The 14,366-nt window shown below is 44.3% G+C and overlaps 1 protein-coding gene and 1 long non-coding RNA gene across 9 annotated transcripts in view; one reads left to right on the forward strand and one right to left on the reverse strand.

Annotated features, from left to right (window-relative positions):
- Nucleotides 1-14,366, reverse strand: part of KALRN (kalirin RhoGEF kinase) — a 1,569,312-nt gene that overhangs the window by 1,455,055 nt on the left and 99,891 nt on the right. The gene's annotated exons all lie outside the window — the stretch shown is intronic.
- LOC146856852 (uncharacterized) overlaps nt 1-14,366 on the forward strand; it is a 34,161-nt gene that overhangs the window by 9,048 nt on the left and 10,747 nt on the right. Inside the window, exon 2 of the long non-coding RNA XR_014979508.1 lies at nt 13,120-13,297. This is a non-coding gene — a long non-coding RNA (uncharacterized LOC146856852). The remainder of the gene's footprint in view (nt 1-13,119; nt 13,298-14,366) is intronic.

The raw sequence follows: 14,366 nt of genomic DNA on the forward strand, positions 1-14,366 counted from the left end.
AACTCTGGCCTGGGGCTCTCATAGTGTGGCGACACTCCTCCGTTTAAATGGAGGAGCTGTCCCTAGCTGGGAGGAGGGACGGGTTTTATTTACACCGCTGGGGTGGGGGTTGTGCTGGGGTGCACTTTTATGGCTCAGGGCAGGGGTCAGGTATTTTTTAAAAGGGTTGCAGATCCAGGGGGATGGGTGGCCTGCTGGGGGCCCCCTGGACCGATTTTAAGGCTCAGGGCAGGGGTCAGAGTAAATCTTTAACATGCATTTGCCTTTATTATTCATGCTTTTGCAACAAAATTTGTTGTAAAGGCATGTGTGGTAAAGGCATATTCATTGTAAAAAAAAGTGTGGGGTAAAGGTTATGCGTGGTAATGGCATTTGCGTTATAATGTACGGATGGTAAAGGCATACGTTGCAACGGAATGCGTTGTATCATCATACATACATCTTAACTCTGTACATCATTCTTGCATGTTCTTTTAATAATAGCCTACTGCCCTGTTCACAGATTTTATATATTGCTCTTCCTTCTTGGCCCGCCCTTTTACGTCTTTCTCTCTCTTGTCCTCGGCCAAAGCCCGATGATGAAAAATAAGAACCGTTCACAGAAATCAAAGTCAATGCCAACACTGGCATAAATTAAGCACAGTTGGGAGCACCACAGACGCATAATAACGATTTGATATTAGTGGTTAAACTTGATTACTACTGTACGCTCTGCACACATTTTAACAAACATATGTGGGAAACAGATGGCATGTTCTACAAAACTGGGGAACATATTCTTTAAATCAAGCGCTCTCAATTCATGCGCTACCAGCCACCGAAGTTCTCAAACATTTCTCTCCATTTGGCGCAGCAAGTATAACATTATCACTAGTCCAGGCTGACACTGCACTCGGAGCTAACACACCGACGTCTCGTTTTGGATGACATAATCTCATTGTAAACACAGTATTACTTTTTACAGGGCAAATATTTTTCTTCTAATTACCAGCCTGGTGCGGGTGGTTTCCTCTCAGTGCAAACAGGAGTATTCCAGCTGGTAACATTCATCCCTGGAGCGAGCCTGGAGACAAGTCCTGGCAAACGCTCTGCACACTGCCTGCCACGGATCCAGCCGCAGTAAATCAAGGTGCGGGCGGCATAACGCGCTGGAAATGTAGAAAATTCTACCCCGAGGAGGCCCGTCAGAAGAGGTGTGCAGAGAGGTCCTAACACTGCCTTGCCCTGTGCTTTTTTAGGCCCCCCGCGCTCGGGCTGTAACATTTGTTTACAATTTTTATAGCACCTTCCCAAATGTATTAATGGCAGCTAACCCGGTCAATTCCACTAGAGGGCGCCAGTCGCCGGGTCAGGTGTGATGTATTTCTACCTACCGGGCGTTTTTTTTTTGTTTTTTTAAACACTGAAAAAAGTTATTCTTCTTTGCGGGGCCCAGCTTGAGTTTGCTGACACAGGAGCAGCAACCAATGGGCCAATACTATGCCTCACACGTGCAGCCATACCTTGCTTTTTAGCCTGTAGGATGCTGTTTTTGTGACCTGTGGAGCCGCCTTTTATATTTAAAGAAAGGGCTCAAATTTTCCAGCCTGAAAAATATTGCTGGCTTAGTGTTGCCTAGAAGCCAGAACTAAATCAAACTGCTATACATTAGAGAGTTAATTGGCGGCTATGCATAGATGTGAGGATTTTAAACTCCAACAAAAACAGTGCTTTTTTAACAGGATTTAAAAGAAAATGTATATTTAGTGGCCTCGGTTCAACACTCAAATTGAAATACTCAATATAATTGCAACTATGACTCAGGGGCATAGCTATTGCCAACGCAGCAGGTACGGTGCCAACAGGGCACGGGTTTGAGGGGCCTAGTTAGGACTGTATTTTGCTATACCACAGTGGAACAGCGCAGCTTGTCTTTCCTTATGCTTTAGTGCCCTTGAAAGCCTTGTACACCACTGCAATAATAAAGATAGACAAATGTATTGATTGAAACTTTCTATATGTCAATAAAAAGGCTGTCTGGGCATGGTGGCACATGTGACAACGAGCAAAGCCACAGCCATGTGATGGCCTTTCTAGGCTAATGGTGGCAACCTAATCCACGCCCCAGTTCTAATCCCATTTTACCTATTTCAACAAACATTTGAGTTTCTCTAGGACCCCATATCACTAGGCTTTCTAAGGTCCCGGGCATGTGGTCTTGGTTCACCCCATCTAACATACCAGCTTGCAACTGTTCGTTAAAAATGGGATCGCCCTGTACGCCAACAAAAATGTATAATCAAATGTTTCTGTAAATTTTGTCTGTTTCACCTAGGGGCATTTAGAAAGAGAATGAAGGTTAGTATTAAATGCATCATAACATAATAAATCTATACAAATGATCAGCCTGGATGCACATTTCAGTCTGCGGTGTTCTGCTATGAAACACCGCCCCTCAACCCGAAGAAGGATGACTGACGGAGCATCCATGAGTTCTGGTTCCACTAGATCAAGTCTCTTCCAAAGCCTTTCAGATCCTGGGTAATGACCAGGAGAGAGACCAAGCCAAGCCATCAAGAGATGGCTCGTTGCACTGCAGCATCGGCTACGGAAATCTGCTCTACATGAAAGGCGCTAGTTTCTGCTCGGATGAGGCGGACTAGACATTTATTTATACGGAGGTTGGTAAAGGAGTCTTGCTGAGTTGGACACAGGCAACACTTACTACTTACCTCTCTGTGAAGCAGCAAGAATTGAGAAAGAAAAAATTAACAAACACTGGTTCGCCAAAATGCAAGGGGACTGCAAGTGACATCATGTAACTTGGACCTCTGATGAAATCACACGTTTAACCTATGCGTTGCCGTGGAACCCTCCTATCCGTGGTTAAGAAGCTAGGAGATGATCACATGTGGAAACTAGAAAAAATAATCATGATTCTAGGAGGCATGCTAACCTTCTGTGGCACAGTATGAGCATACTGTGGACGAAATTTAGCCCCACATAAATATTGTGTCCCGAATACACAGACCACCAAAAGAGTCAAATGGAATATATTAGGTTACCTATACTTAATTCTGCATCCATATGCCTTGACAATGCATACGTCATCAAGGCACATGGTTTGGAGCATGCATTTATCTACACAATATTTTGGTCACAATATTTATTGTGCAATAAAATACCTGTCCTCGGTACTCTGGCACACAATTCCTGCTGCTGCCTTCATGCCCCTCGAGACCAAGGGGAGTGCCAAGGGAAACAAAAGGCATGCAGGGGTAGCAGCTGCTACCCTCATTACTCTTCTTTAATATCCATGGAAACTCTAAATAAACACACACATTTAAAAGCTCACTTCCGATGCGCGGCCATATTGTGAAATTTAAGGGCTCTCTGGAACGTCGCGTAAAATAAGGGTGCTATGAATTATATATGACAATGTTTGATCGACCGTTACTAACACCCCCACCAAGATTGCTTGATTTCTTTTATATGAGCTATGCTAACTTAAATGTTTCATTCATAGGAATACCAAATTATCATTTTTTCCCATTAACAGAAATAGTACAGTACTGGTTAGTTTTTCCAGACTAGCGATTCAACCCGCCTCGGGCCTCGTGCCGCATGGTGGGGCCTCCTTGCCAAAAGCCTTGAAGCCACCCTGTCCAAAACCGAGCGCTGGAATCGAAGGGGTGGCTTACGTTGCCCAATAAACCCATATGTGGTGAAGATTTGTTTGGCAACCTGCACCACCCAAACTTCTACAGAGAAACTATGTTGGGGCAACACCTGAAGGGCTTGCCCTGCCTTCGTGTGGCCTACAAGAGGCAGGTTATAATGAACTTGCCATCTAGGCTCCCAGCTCCCTATAAGACCTAGGGCGAGCTATGACCGCAGTATTTGGACAAGTGACCATCATTATGCGACTTTACCATGCCCGGAAAAATGATTAGATGACCTCTCAAAAACACATTTTTTATACAATCTGACTCCAGGGGCCAGATCACGAGCATTTATAACTGGTGCTATTACATGTCTTTAGTGTCAAGGTAGGGTATTGCTTGTTCCAAACACCGGGCTTTACCACCGCGTTATAAAAACAGACTTCTGGAGGTGGTAATACATGTCAAGAATGTTTGTGCATGTTTGCTGTTTGGAATTTTGTACTAGTAGTGATGTGGTTTGTAGTTTTTTTTGTGCGGTGGTGCTTTTGTGCTGCATCACTGCAATTTGTTTTTTTGTGTTGTGCTAAGGTCGCTGTACTGCATTTGTTTTCCACTACTTTGTAGTGATATGCCATGTTATATTTAAATTGGGTTTTGCTACTTTGAGTAGGAAGGTGATTGCAATAGGGGTACTGTTGCTCACCTTTCACAGGTCATCCAATGCTACTATATTTTCAGCCAAAAGCTGCCCTTGCTTTAAAAGTTCCTGTAACAAGCAACCATGCATCACCGTCGACACCTAAAAGACAGGCCCTTTACTTTGCGCCCTCAGGGTTCACTTTTGGAGATATTGTACCAGGCCTCCTGCATCTTCAATCAAGCACAGCCAGTGAGTGACAGCAGTTGTCAAACGACTAGAGCCAGAGGCATAGCACACAGAACAGCCGCTGTGAAGCATGAGGGCCCCCATTCAGGCAAAACACTACAAACATCTGTGAAATAGAAGCCCCACTTGGCCCCTATCGCATTCTGCAAGGGACCCCACCCTCCAATGTGACCCTATTTATGCCAAAACCTATCCCATCTGTGAGATGGAGGACGCTGGGGTAGGGTAGGGTGGGGCTGGGTCTCACTTTGGGGTCTGCCACCGCCTAGACATCCTTGAGACTTGCTTAACCCCCTCCCACGCAGCTCCATGGGCAGAAGATGGCCGTGGGAGATGCAGAACAGCCCCCGCCTTTGTGTGCTCGCAGTCCCAGGGCAAGCATTCATGCGCTACCAGCCACCGAAGTTCTCAAACATTTCTCTCCATTTGGCGCAGCAAGTATAACATTATCACTAGTCCAGGCTGACACTGCACTCGGAGCTAACACACCGACGTCTCGTTTTGGATGACATAATCTCATTGTAAACACAGTATTACTTTTTACAGGGCAAATATTTTTCTTCTAATTACCAGCCTGGTGCGGGTGGTTTCCTCTCAGTGCAAACAGGAGTATTCCAGCTGGTAACATTCATCCCTGGAGCGAGCCTGGAGACAAGTCCTGGCAAACGCTCTGCACACTGCCTGCCACGGATCCAGCCGCAGTAAATCAAGGTGCGGGCGGCATAACGCGCTGGAAATGTAGAAAATTCTACCCCGAGGAGGCCCGTCAGAAGAGGTGTGCAGAGAGGTCCTAACACTGCCTTGCCCTGTGCTTTTTTAGGCCCCCCGCGCTCGGGCTGTAACATTTGTTTACAATTTTTATAGCACCTTCCCAAATGTATTAATGGCAGCTAACCCGGTCAATTCCACTAGAGGGCGCCAGTCGCCGGGTCAGGTGTGATGTATTTCTACCTACCGGGCGTTTTTTTTTTGTTTTTTTAAACACTGAAAAAAGTTATTCTTCTTTGCGGGGCCCAGCTTGAGTTTGCTGACACAGGAGCAGCAACCAATGGGCCAATACTATGCCTCACACGTGCAGCCATACCTTGCTTTTTAGCCTGTAGGATGCTGTTTTTGTGACCTGTGGAGCCGCCTTTTATATTTAAAGAAAGGGCTCAAATTTTCCAGCCTGAAAAATATTGCTGGCTTAGTGTTGCCTAGAAGCCAGAACTAAATCAAACTGCTATACATTAGAGAGTTAATTGGCGGCTATGCATAGATGTGAGGATTTTAAACTCCAACAAAAACAGTGCTTTTTTAACAGGATTTAAAAGAAAATGTATATTTAGTGGCCTCGGTTCAACACTCAAATTGAAATACTCAATATAATTGCAACTATGACTCAGGGGCATAGCTATTGCCAACGCAGCAGGTACGGTGCCAACAGGGCACGGGTTTGAGGGGCCTAGTTAGGACTGTATTTTGCTATACCACAGTGGAACAGCGCAGCTTGTCTTTCCTTATGCTTTAGTGCCCTTGAAAGCCTTGTACACCACTGCAATAATAAAGATAGACAAATGTATTGATTGAAACTTTCTATATGTCAATAAAAAGGCTGTCTGGGCATGGTGGCACATGTGACAACGAGCAAAGCCACAGCCATGTGATGGCCTTTCTAGGCTAATGGTGGCAACCTAATCCACGCCCCAGTTCTAATCCCATTTTACCTATTTCAACAAACATTTGAGTTTCTCTAGGACCCCATATCACTAGGCTTTCTAAGGTCCCGGGCATGTGGTCTTGGTTCACCCCATCTAACATACCAGCTTGCAACTGTTCGTTAAAAATGGGATCGCCCTGTACGCCAACAAAAATGTATAATCAAATGTTTCTGTAAATTTTGTCTGTTTCACCTAGGGGCATTTAGAAAGAGAATGAAGGTTAGTATTAAATGCATCATAACATAATAAATCTATACAAATGATCAGCCTGGATGCACATTTCAGTCTGCGGTGTTCTGCTATGAAACACCGCCCCTCAACCCGAAGAAGGATGACTGACGGAGCATCCATGAGTTCTGGTTCCACTAGATCAAGTCTCTTCCAAAGCCTTTCAGATCCTGGGTAATGACCAGGAGAGAGACCAAGCCAAGCCATCAAGAGATGGCTCGTTGCACTGCAGCATCGGCTACGGAAATCTGCTCTACATGAAAGGCGCTAGTTTCTGCTCGGATGAGGCGGACTAGACATTTATTTATACGGAGGTTGGTAAAGGAGTCTTGCTGAGTTGGACACAGGCAACACTTACTACTTACCTCTCTGTGAAGCAGCAAGAATTGAGAAAGAAAAAATTAACAAACACTGGTTCGCCAAAATGCAAGGGGACTGCAAGTGACATCATGTAACTTGGACCTCTGATGAAATCACACGTTTAACCTATGCGTTGCCGTGGAACCCTCCTATCCGTGGTTAAGAAGCTAGGAGATGATCACATGTGGAAACTAGAAAAAATAATCATGATTCTAGGAGGCATGCTAACCTTCTGTGGCACAGTATGAGCATACTGTGGACGAAATTTAGCCCCACATAAATATTGTGTCCCGAATACACAGACCACCAAAAGAGTCAAATGGAATATATTAGGTTACCTATACTTAATTCTGCATCCATATGCCTTGACAATGCATACGTCATCAAGGCACATGGTTTGGAGCATGCATTTATCTACACAATATTTTGGTCACAATATTTATTGTGCAATAAAATACCTGTCCTCGGTACTCTGGCACACAATTCCTGCTGCTGCCTTCATGCCCCTCGAGACCAAGGGGAGTGCCAAGGGAAACAAAAGGCATGCAGGGGTAGCAGCTGCTACCCTCATTACTCTTCTTTAATATCCATGGAAACTCTAAATAAACACACACATTTAAAAGCTCACTTCCGATGCGCGGCCATATTGTGAAATTTAAGGGCTCTCTGGAACGTCGCGTAAAATAAGGGTGCTATGAATTATATATGACAATGTTTGATCGACCGTTACTAACACCCCCACCAAGATTGCTTGATTTCTTTTATATGAGCTATGCTAACTTAAATGTTTCATTCATAGGAATACCAAATTATCATTTTTTCCCATTAACAGAAATAGTACAGTACTGGTTAGTTTTTCCAGACTAGCGATTCAACCCGCCTCGGGCCTCGTGCCGCATGGTGGGGCCTCCTTGCCAAAAGCCTTGAAGCCACCCTGTCCAAAACCGAGCGCTGGAATCGAAGGGGTGGCTTACGTTGCCCAATAAACCCATATGTGGTGAAGATTTGTTTGGCAACCTGCACCACCCAAACTTCTACAGAGAAACTATGTTGGGGCAACACCTGAAGGGCTTGCCCTGCCTTCGTGTGGCCTACAAGAGGCAGGTTATAATGAACTTGCCATCTAGGCTCCCAGCTCCCTATAAGACCTAGGGCGAGCTATGACCGCAGTATTTGGACAAGTGACCATCATTATGCGACTTTACCATGCCCGGAAAAATGATTAGATGACCTCTCAAAAACACATTTTTTATACAATCTGACTCCAGGGGCCAGATCACGAGCATTTATAACTGGTGCTATTACATGTCTTTAGTGTCAAGGTAGGGTATTGCTTGTTCCAAACACCGGGCTTTACCACCGCGTTATAAAAACAGACTTCTGGAGGTGGTAATACATGTCAAGAATGTTTGTGCATGTTTGCTGTTTGGAATTTTGTACTAGTAGTGATGTGGTTTGTAGTTTTTTTTGTGCGGTGGTGCTTTTGTGCTGCATCACTGCAATTTGTTTTTTTGTGTTGTGCTAAGGTCGCTGTACTGCATTTGTTTTCCACTACTTTGTAGTGATATGCCATGTTATATTTAAATTGGGTTTTGCTACTTTGAGTAGGAAGGTGATTGCAATAGGGGTACTGTTGCTCACCTTTCACAGGTCATCCAATGCTACTATATTTTCAGCCAAAAGCTGCCCTTGCTTTAAAAGTTCCTGTAACAAGCAACCATGCATCACCGTCGACACCTAAAAGACAGGCCCTTTACTTTGCGCCCTCAGGGTTCACTTTTGGAGATATTGTACCAGGCCTCCTGCATCTTCAATCAAGCACAGCCAGTGAGTGACAGCAGTTGTCAAACGACTAGAGCCAGAGGCATAGCACACAGAACAGCCGCTGTGAAGCATGAGGGCCCCCATTCAGGCAAAACACTACAAACATCTGTGAAATAGAAGCCCCACTTGGCCCCTATCGCATTCTGCAAGGGACCCCACCCTCCAATGTGACCCTATTTATGCCAAAACCTATCCCATCTGTGAGATGGAGGACGCTGGGGTAGGGTAGGGTGGGGCTGGGTCTCACTTTGGGGTCTGCCACCGCCTAGACATCCTTGAGACTTGCTTAACCCCCTCCCACGCAGCTCCATGGGCAGAAGATGGCCGTGGGAGATGCAGAACAGCCCCCGCCTTTGTGTGCTCGCAGTCCCAGGGCAAGCACGCGGTCTGGGAGCAACCCGGGCGCCGCACAACTGTAAATGTTTTACGAGCGCCAGGCACATGTGGGCCGCAGCTGGCCGTTTTTATGAACAAAACACGCTTCCCTCGTTTTTAAATGTTCACGTTTCCAGAGAAGGTTTGCCAATTTTGTAAATACCTGAACTCGACTTCACCTCGCACTCAGCACAATTTATGCCCAAAGGTTGTGTCTGCCATGCCTGCCTAGCTGCGGCGCATAAGGGGAGTTGACAACCTTTTGCACTGTATGAGGCTGCACTCGAAAAAGGGTAATCGTTCAATGCTTGTGTGTGGCAGATCTGGCCTGCCAAGATGGCGCTCCTGCTATGCAGACACAAAGTTGGCTCAAATAAAGGGAGCGAAGAAAAAATGCGAAGGATTACTCGGAAAAATGTGCAATATCCAAAATTGTAGAGAAACAATAAAACTTTTTAAGAATCGGGAGACAAGTCTTGGTGTCGTGTGTGCTATGAAAATGGCGATATGGCTTTTATTATTGGCGATATTCTACTTAAAAGCAATCACAGCTTGGCCCACCATTTTCAACCACGAGCAGGGCACAAGTCCTAAAAAAAGAAGTGGGGGGACGCTGTCACCGGAAGTGACGTCACAACAGGAATCTCATGAAAAGAAGTGGGGGGACGCTGTCACCGGAAGTGACGTCACAACAGGAATCTCATGAGTATTCATATGCCTTTAGATGACGGGGCATTTCACAGCACTGCTACCCCTGGTCTGTTCCTCGATGTCCTTTGCAACCCCCCCCACTCCCCCGAGGGGGTGCCCCAGTTGCACAACGAAGTGCTCAAAAGTGCACAAGATACAGAAGGACACACATTCCAAGCGTTAACCGCCAACGCCTGCTCGCTCCGCCTCCCAATCACTCCAGCCTGCACACACCACCGGTGCCTCTTAAAGTCTCCAATTACAAATATTAGCATATCTTTGGTAATTTACGGGAAACTTCCCTCCCACCCGGGCTCTCTGCTCACACAATGCTGTCCAGCTTTTGGGCAGGGGGGACGGCGTCCACCCGGAAAAACCTGGTAAAATAAGTGGGGGGACGCCGTCCACCCGCGTGGTACCCCGACTCGAGCCCTGACCACGAGGGAATATTGCCTGCCCTGTTTTGCACTGTGCTAATGTTAGACTTTGATTTATAATGGGGAAAACAAAACTACAACTATCGGAAAGCAAACTACCAAAAATACACATCTGAATAAACTACTCACAAACTGACCTTGGAGAACTTGAACAACCACGTATCCACTTGCCACAGGGACATTCAAGGTAAACATAAGCTCGTCCAAGAATACATCAGGAAAAAGAAACTGACACACCTCAATCTGGAGTTATGAAGATAGTGAGAGGTGGGCCAATTTATGAAATAGGTGCACAAACTAATAGCAGAAAAAAGCTCATGCAATACTTCGCAAACTGGGAAATTCAGAGACTTCTCCCTACTTTGGAGCCATAGTCTCTTCATCACCTCCTAGGGTCAGTTACACGCCCCTTTCCTCATTACACACGGCAATACGATCAACTTAAGTGGGAAGAACGAAGCACGTTTACACACACAGGGCTCAGATACATACATGTTCCATCACAGAGATGTCTTTCACAAGCATTTATCTAATTATTAGTCTTAATTTGCATTCAGTCTAAAGTTTTATATATTTTGTGTCAGGAATGTGTGTAATCATCCTACACATTTAGAGACAATTACAAAAACAATTTGGTGGTGTAAGGGTTCCAGAATTGTATGTGAAGCAAAATTTAGGTCAGATATCTGGGGCTCATGATCAGCTTGCCACTATACGCCTTTTCCACTGGGGAATATCACAGCGGAGAACACACTCTTCCAACGTAACATGCTCAACATATTTGTTCTCTATGCTAACACAAGGAAGACCTGGCCCCATGTTTTGGTAATGTCTTTCCTAGGCTACTCCAACCACATATCCATAGGCATCCCCATGAAGCTGTCCCAGAAAAGAAGCCCATTTAGTCTTCATCATAAAAAAAAAAAAATAAACACTCACTGTGTAGTATTACATTTGCTCCCAATGGGGCACAGGGTAACCATCAAGAAGGTGCAGAAGGTTCTACTGGTTGTCAAAGTTGGTGGGCAACTCAAGAAAGATCCTAGACCAGAACCAAGCCAAGGTATCCTGCCACCATGATGTTACCAGAGGCTGTTGGCTTGGAGGTCATTAAGCAATAAATACAGTGTGATGCACAACCATGCAAGGATCTCTCACAGTAGAAATGTGAGCCACATGAGTGCACTTAAGTACGGTCCATTTAACTATCTGATACCTTTGTATGTTTGCGCTGTAAGCAATGGTCAATTACACTAGTACATGAAGCATTGTTTAAATGGCCATCCCCCTTTGATAGCTCCACAGTATCGTTAACCCTGGAGAGAAGCCTCCTACAAAGGTATGTTTCGAGGTCCTTATTGAGGTTCGGCTGTGTCTACTGGCCGAAACAGGAAGGTTCACGACCCAAACTTGCTAAAATAACTTATCAGCCCCACTGTATAACCTTTAATTTGTAGAATATGATGGGTCACTCTGAAACCTACTAAGTTTGCGGTTATCTGTTTACTTGTTTGGAAAGAACGGTCTCGCAGGTAGCCATGAAATAAAGGACTATGCTTCAGAGGGTACTTCCAGCCAGCCCTGCCAATTGCTCTTGTAGTTTTGTTTTTCCCATGATAAGTATGGGCCACAGCTTCTGGGGAAAACACAACTGCCTGTCAGTCCTACCTCGCTGTTGGCGAAGCATCTAAAATGGCTCACAGGTGACCCTCAGGACATGTGGCATGTCACCATGTATGCTGCAAAACCAAATACTCACCTTTCATTATGATAAAACGTTTATCCTTTAGTCAAAAGCTTTAATTTTCAAGAAGAAACTGATGTACATCACGCACAGTAAACACACCACTATATCGGACGTCAGGGTTAGTTAAGGGGAAGTCATTGTGCACCATCTTCTTCTGTTTTGACACTGATCCTATGGGATAGAGGTGCCGCTGCTAATGAACAAGCCGCCAGAATAATTGATCCCACTTGTCTCTATATTTTAAAGAGATCTGTGCCGAAAGTCCTTGCAGGAGAAAAACACAAAAATCAATATTTTGAACGAAGGAAGAAAATAGATGAGATTTATTAGCATTGACTGAAAACAGTTGGAGGCGCTTCATGCTAAATGGGCGATTCCACGGGCAATTGCAACACACTGCAGACAATGATGCACACTACAGACCGCATGATAAATCTTTCGCAGAATAGATTTAAACAAATATAAAACAAATAATGGATGCTTGCCTGTTCTCAAAAGTTGTCTACATATGTAAATGCGTGCAATAGTGGTTGTACTCAGGCGAATGTCAACGCAATGGGCCCAATTCACAAAAGTAATCGGAGACAAAATCCTAACTTACGACTTGCGGTTTTCACAAAATGCATTTAGCAGTACTAAAGTTAGGAACCTTAACTTTAGCACTCCTAAATTCCCTTTGTGAATACCGAAAGTCGTAAAGTTAGGATTTTGTCTCAGTTCAACTCAAGTTTTGGTCTTCTTAAGATTACTTTCGTGAATCGGGTCCAATGTCTTGTACTGCACACTGGGTGCACGCCCACCAAATGGCTTCTCTAACCATATTTGATGATCCATGAAGATGCTATCTGTTGCACCGACTCCAAGGCTCTTGCATACAGCTGACTGAAGTGCAGCTAAGAGCACCAATAATTACAGTATTCACAATTCGTGTGTATGAAGAGGGTGTCATGTATCGAAAATATAATTTTCTAATAAAAAAAATGTAAAGTGAAAATGTTATTGAAATTGCAATTTTTCCCAGTCCTTCACATATGTATGTATGTATTAACGCGGATTTACATATAGGCGATGACTTATCATTGTACTTGGATACAAAGCTCTTCCTCGCATAACGTGTGCAATAATGTGTATATTATGCATGTTTTGCACAGAAATGTATGTTAATTCCCAAACAAACTTTATGAATAGGCGGAAACTTAATTGACACTTTATTTTACTTGTTTCCCAGACTTTTGTTAACAGAACCACCTATTTGACGTTCAGGAAAGGGATACAGAAAAGGATTGGTGGCACTACTCTCAAAGGACCTCTTGGTGCAAGCTCTCAAATGACAGCCTTCTAAACAATGCGCTTACTGTGGGATCTCGCTGAGCCGAAGCAGTAACAAGCATTGGCAAAGCCAAAAGGTATTTTTTTTTTCTTAGCTTTATAGTAGTGTGGATGTATAGTAAGTGTAGATTGTGTGTTTTTGAAATAATTGAGGCAGTAGAGAGAATTCTGTAGCAACAGCCTATTTAGATCAACGGTTACTTCATTTACATTGTTATTTATACAGTTATTTGTGATTTAACATGGTTGATATGCGAACTTGGTTGATATGCAAACTTGGTTGATAGGCACATCGTTTGTAAGTAAATTACACGCAATACTGAAAGCAGCAGCTGCCAGAATATAGTAAGTTCCTAGCATCGAGTTTTGCTTTAAGCCAATTGGCTTACTTAAAGAAACGTAATGGAATTAATTACTCAAATATGGTACTACTAGAAACATTTCTAAAAAATCATCGGGGTGTTTACCATGAAAGCAGAACATGGACGTTCACTGCTCCTCCGATAGACTAGTATTAATGTCCATAATGTACAGGACTTTTTTTTATTGTGGTTGCGGTTTCTCCCATATTTACATTACATACAAAACAGTACCTTTCTGGCGATCATGGTCACGTGCCTAGACACAGAACATGCACCAGTGCAGCACAAATCCTTTGCCAATGACAAGTCAAACTTTGCAGAAGTGAAAAACAAGCAGCAGCATGACCAAGCCAACCAGCACGGTGCGGAGCTCTGGATAGTATTTGGAAACTTCATTAGCTCCTGTGGTGTTATTACCTTGCGGCTCTACAATTATTTAGTTTCTGCGTCACTTGCAAGCCAATGAATAGAGCCGCTAGACTGCCGACCCTGCACAAGCACATCAGTACCTGTTTTTAGGTTTATCGCGTACAGGCCTCAGACACACGTATGACTAACGTGCTGCCGAAGTTTAAGATCCGTGAGGCTCCTCCACGGAGGCACAGTCGTGGCGCAAAAAGTAAACGCGCCACACTCTACATACAGAACTCACGTCAGTCAGGCCCACCTCTCATACCGCAATGCAACAACTCACTAGAGCTGCACAATGGGTCCCACCAACGATCAGACATGAAGCAGCTTTCAATAAGACACAAGAACTGCTGAAAATGTTAAAAACAAATTA

Source organism: Triturus cristatus, chromosome 3_2, assembly GCF_964204655.1.
Source record: "Triturus cristatus chromosome 3_2, aTriCri1.1, whole genome shotgun sequence".
NCBI classification, from domain to species: domain Eukaryota; kingdom Metazoa; phylum Chordata; class Amphibia; order Caudata; family Salamandridae; genus Triturus; species Triturus cristatus.